Below are 6,225 nucleotides of genomic sequence, written 5' to 3'. Positions count from 1 at the left end.
CGAATCAAATAAGAGGTATTATTCCCTGGTATTAAATAACTCATGAAAATTATCATAGGGAATAAATTAAAGCATAATGAACATTAGAAAAGGTAATAATGAGATTCACTGTATGGTTTCCCAAAATCCAGAGAGAAAGGTCAATGAGTCCCAATGGCAGAAGGCATCGTACAATCCAATCTCCCACTGTATTGGAGAGAAAACCATAAAGACAGTTTACATGACTTTTCTAAGGCTTGTTGGAGGCATATGGGGATGCAGCACCCATTCCTTTGAACCTCCAGTCTTAACATAGCTTATTAACTGTTGTAATCATGCTGGTTGTAATCATTACTCCCCTAATTTTTTGGCATCTTTTTTCAGCCTCATCATTACCATGAAATATATCTGGTGATTATGAACTGCTGTCCCTTAAAAATACATTTCATTATTATACATTAAAAAATTTCTTATAGGAAATCTTATTTCCTTTAGGCCTTGTCTGATTTTCACATACACAAATTCCTGTTATTACAACTTATAAAGAGACTTGTAGGAAAACATTTTAGGGCAATGTTTTTGCCCGTGTTATTCCCCAGTGAAGGGGCTCCTGCTGATGCATTTTACGTGAATGCTGTTGTTGGAGAGAGGGGGGAGTTGTTTATTGTTCATTGTCAATCTGCACATGGGGTTGTCTTAGTCAGGGTTCTCCAGAGAAACAGAACCAATAGGATACACATAGAGATTAAAGAGATTTATTGTGGGAATTGGTTCACATGGCTCGGGAAGCTGGGAGGTCCCATGACCAGCCATCTGCGTGCTGGAGAACTAAGGAAGCCAGTGATATAATTCAATTCTGGCATTCAAAGGCCGAGAACCAGGAGCTCTGATGTCCAAGAGCAAGAGAAGATGGACATCCCAGTTCAAGAAAAGAGAATTTGCCTTTCCTCTGCCTTTTGGTTTTATTTGGTTCCTCAGTGGACTGGATGATGCCAGCCCACAATGGTGATGGCAGATCTACTTACTCAGTCTACTGATTCACATGCTAATCTTTCCAGAAATACCCTCACGGACACACTTAGGAACAACGTTTTTATCAGGTATCTGGACATCTCTTAGCCCAGCCAAGTTGACACATAAAAATCAAACATCGTGGTGGCTATGTTTTTTATTTTCAGAAACTGACACTGATTGAGTCTAACTCTGAACTCAAAAGTCCAGGGTCTATGTTGTCCTATTGTTGAAAAATAATCTACCACTGAATCCACCTTATCTCAAGTTTTGTATAGCAGTTTGGTTTGCCTGTCACTATCAGTCAATGTTTCCATATCTGTAACAATTCAGCCAATGTCATTCTACGTCAGAAGGAAATAGCATTATCCTCAGGCATTACTGCAGCGCGCTTCAAAAAGTATACATCTATTTATAGGTGATGCAAAGCATTCTTCACATTTATAGTCACTTAATTGTTGCTTTAATAGTGAAGTTAGCCTCAACTATGAATTGGATCCTTTTGAGAGGTTTATTTATGAGGAAGATAAGTTTCCCCTTTCAAGGATTCTGAGATGCCAATATACTTTGACTTGGCTTTGAGTTGCTCCTAACTGAAGATCTAAAACTCAACATTAAAGAAAGAATTTCAGTTTTTACTGAAACATGGAAACTGAGGCCTATATGTTTTAGCACCGCAGAGTTTTTCCATTACCTTTCTCTATAGAGGGTCTTTCAATGGGAACTAAACAACATGTATCATCTGGTGCTTTCTTCTAAAACTCAAACACTGCTAAAAGAGAATGGCATGTGCAGAGTTTTCACAGAAAATTATTACATTACCTTTTTGTTCCCTTCCGTCATTACTGGAGGGTGATTCAGACATGGGAAAGGGGGCAACCTGACTTACCCATACACAAAAATATTTGCAGAACCTTATATTCCTTTCAACAGTTACCCTTTCCAAGTCTGATAAAGTTATTGAATTAAAAAGCTAAGGAGGATAGAGAATGACACTAACCCAGTTATCTCTGAGTGTAGTAAAGAAAATCTGGATTCAATTTTTGTAATGGAAAAGTGATTACCTCATTGAACCCAACCTTTGTGATGGCTATTACACTGAATAAAAGAATTAGTTCACCAATTAGCCCTTGGCAGTTCACCTTACTTGATTTTCAACTGTGAGGGCAGAGCACATACATATAAGGAAAATATTCACATATATTAGTGGGAATGAAGGGTTTGAAAATAAAAAATATATTCCTTTTTTCTTTTCTTAAGGAAGCACAGTTGGAAATCATCTCTTGCCGGTCACTCAATCCCAGATCAATTTTGATTTCTCCTTTTAATCTTAATTTCTTCAACAGAGAACTCTATTACGCTGACCTCATGTTATTTTAGCCTTATCGATCACATGGTATAGCTACTATCTGCATCAGCACTATGTCAGGCACTAGGAGAACTACAAAGACATAGAACATATAGGACTTAGTTTCTGTCTGGAAGAAGGTAGTAATTTAGCTGGAGGGACAAACAATGCACATCAAAGGTTTGATAACAACTTGATAATTAAAAACAATAGAGATTAGTGTGAACTAATAGGATTTGCATTTATCTACATCTAAAATTTGGTTTTTGGAATACCTGAAGTATCCTAGTAATTGTAAGTGGTTCTATCTTTCTAGAGTGTGTGTGTGTGTGTGTTGCGGGGTGGGGGGGCGGAATTCAGCTTCTGTAAGTATAAATGAATAGGTCAGACATGTTAGAGGAAAGAACGTATTTGGAATCAGAAGACCTGGCTCATTCACATGGCTGATTTCCCTTGGGCAATTATCTTAACCTCCTCAAGGTGAGAAGGTTAATATTCAAAAGCAGGCCCTTTGGATTTTGGAGCACATCTTTCTAGTATCAACAATGATATGTTCTGAGGGTTACCTATACACACTCATTTAACAGCAATAATTTAACAAATATTCACTGGGAATCTTACATGGGTCTGGCTCTATTCTAGGGGATAGAGATATATTAATGCATAAAACAGACAAAAATATTCCTGTTTTCTTGGAACTTACATTCTATTGGGGGCACAAAAATAAGCAAGACAGATAAGTAAATACATAGTATAGCATCTGGCAATAAATTCTACGGAGAAAAACAAATCAGGAAGAGGAACGTAGAATGTATCAGTAGGGTTGCAATTTTTTTTTTTTTAAAGAGAAAGAGGGGGAGAGAGTATGTGAGTTGGGGGGGGAGGGGCAGAGGGAGAGGGAGAGAATCTTAAATGGACTCCATGCCCAGCCTGGTGTGGAGCCGACATGGGGTTCAATCTCACGACCCTGAGGTCATGACCTGAGCTGAGTCAGACACTCAACCAACTGAGCCACCCTGGCGCCCCAGGGTTGCAGTTTTAATAGGTGGTTTTCACCGAGTGCCTGAAGAAATGCTTTACAAGCTACGAGCCCGGACAACCCCACCCCCACTTCAAAACAAACAAACAAAAAAACAACGCTTTGTGGTTGATGAAGGATTATTTCTGGTGGTTTGTCCCTCCTTTTCCTGCTCTGTTCTCCCTCTCTGTGGCCAGAGTCTTCCTTCTGGATTTGTTGAGATCAAATACAGAGAAGAGGTGGGAATGAGTGAGGAGGACGCTACGGCTGAAGGAGAAGCAAAAGAAAGATGAGAGGGAAATCAGGGGCAAGCCTACTAGTCCTTCCTGAGATGCCGCTCACGTCAGGGTAAATCATAGGACACGGAACTTAACATTTTCTACCTTACCATGTACTCCTGTATGTCACCGTTGCTTCCCTCTTTCAGAGTATGCGTTACGCGAAGGTGGGAAATATGCATGTGCTGGGGGCAAAAATAAAGGGGGTTACTAGTGTGCTCAACTAAAGACCTCAAAATGTCTTGAGGATGTTATCTCTTATGAGGCAACAGAACCCTGTAGAGCGGGTGCCTGGTGACTGTTAAATGTTCTTACTCAAAGAAGAAATGATAAGTATGTGAGGCGGTAGAGACGGTAGCTAATACTATGGTGGCAATCATGTTGCAGTATATAAATGTGCCACGTCGACATGTTGTACGCTTTAAACTTACACACTGCTATATGTTTTTTTAAAAAACAGAGAGTGTTCCAAAAGATAGGAAACGTATCTGTCTGTTTCCCATGTCCTGCGGTATTTGTTCATTAAAGCAATCACAAAGCGCACATGAAATCGGGGGGAAGGGGCATAGACCCTCACCTCTCCACGGTTAAATTAAAATGTTGAGTGAAAAAAATAAGTTATTCCTACTAGACTGTAAAAAAATCTTTGAATTTTAAGACTCCGGTTTACTGTTTCTCGCACAGTGCTAAGGCTATCATTGTAAAAGTTCATTTCTTGAATTGAACAATGATTTTATATTGCTTAATTTTTGAGAGGAAGTGTGAAAGGCGTTTTCCAAAAATTGCGAGAGAATGAACTACGGAGGGCCTTTGCTACGCTGACTGTTTTACTCTAAGCAGCGCGTGTTACTTCCCCGGAGCTGTTCTCCTTTCATTGCAGACATGCTTCACTGACCAACTGGACACCAGCTGTACAATCAGAGGGGGAGAAATTGCTTAGTAGATTCAAAGCCAGGAAAGAATGTGTCCTCCATCATGAGCCACTAAGCTGCTGGTACTGAGGGCTCCTGCTTGTTGGAGATTCCTGAACAAATCTGATAGCCCATAAAGACAAGACAGGCTTAAGGCCAAGCTACATGGTAGAACTGTCAGAAGAGTTTTAAAAGAGAGTCATGCAGTGTTGATTTTAACTCAATGTTGTGCTTAGTTAGGTATGAAAAAAAACATTCATCATTATTTCACTGATAAAAGTGTGCTCAGCTGGCATACAGCCTTATGATGCTCACGGAAAACTTACCTTTCATTTTCGTCTGTATTGGTTAATGGTGCTTCGAGAAGGGCATGCAGAGATGACAAACATTTTTTTTTTTTAAGAACGAAAGTTGATAAATGCAATGAAAACGAAATGTGACTGACGGCTCATGGCTGCCTAGAGATCAGACTCATTACTCCCTCTACGGTGTGGCAATTCTTTCTTTATCTAAAGGTCAGAAGTTTTAAGAGTAGAAATGGGTCCCTACCTTTGCAGACAAGATCAAGAAAGCCGTGTTCCCGGGAAATGAAGGGAAATTTGCATTTTTAAGTTTTTCTAATTGGATCAGTAATTACAGTGATGAAAGAAGCAGCAAGAAATTAGTAACTTTCTAGAAACTTTAAAAAAAATCAGCAATGCAAATTAAAGAATGGACAAGTTGGCAGTTAAGAGGCAACTTGGAGGCCCTTCTCTAATGGATGGACAAGTTGGTTCATGTCAGGGATCTGATAAAAAGTATAATGGTGAGGCTTATGGCAGTGTCTTTGGGATGGCCTCAGAAGTGCTGAAAACCTAACATTAAGAGAGTCTGAAATCTAAAAAGGAGAAAAATTGACATCTAATTCTAACTGTAGAGATTCCTTCCCTGCCTACTGGCCTTCCCTACTGACTATGAAGCTCTTATCTCCCAGCCTTGGCTTGGTAATAATGGCGGATTCGGCAAGCTGCGCAGTTGCCTTCTGCCAGCGGGCTCCTAGTAGACACTCTTAAGATGGGGAACTAGAGAGAAATGGGAAGCCTGAGGATGGAAGAGGAGACTGCTCCTTTTTTGTCTCCTAATCCCATCAGGGCCACGCTAGCAATGGTGCTTCTTTTTTTTTTTTTAAAGATTTTACTTATTTGAGAGATAGAGCGAGAGTGCACACACATGTGAATGGGGAGGGGCAGATGGAGAAGCAGGCTCCCCACTGAGTAGGGAGCCTGATGCAGGGCTCAATCCCAGGACCCTGGGATCATGACCTGAGCCGAAGGCAGACACTTAACCGACTGAGCCCTCCAGATGCCCCAATGGTGCTTCATTTTAAATGCAGCCATTGGTTCCAGTAGCAGCAGGTGGCTCCAGGTTTCATTTCCCTTTTATATTTCCTGGGCCAGCCTCACTGAATCTTTCCAGATTACTAACACTCGCCAGCTGTGTCCCTCCCCATGAGTCTGAGTCCCAGCTCCGCAGGGACTCTTGTGAATCCTGAGGTACCAGTGCCAGTAGCAGTGCCCCCTTCTTAGAGGTGAATGCCCCGTTCTTTAGGACCTTTCTCCTAAGCTTGTAAGTTCTTAGTTCCCAGGCCAGTAGCTGCTTCTTGCATTTACCATTTCTGTAATACCTCACTATTTATTTTTT

This window comes from Ursus americanus, chromosome 18 (genome assembly GCF_024610735.1).
Source record: "Ursus americanus isolate L20-20 chromosome 18, mUrsAme1.1.p, whole genome shotgun sequence".
In the NCBI taxonomy this organism is placed as follows: domain Eukaryota; kingdom Metazoa; phylum Chordata; class Mammalia; order Carnivora; family Ursidae; genus Ursus; species Ursus americanus.
The sequence above is the reverse complement of the archived record's forward strand: the minus strand, read 5'-3'. Positions refer to the sequence as shown.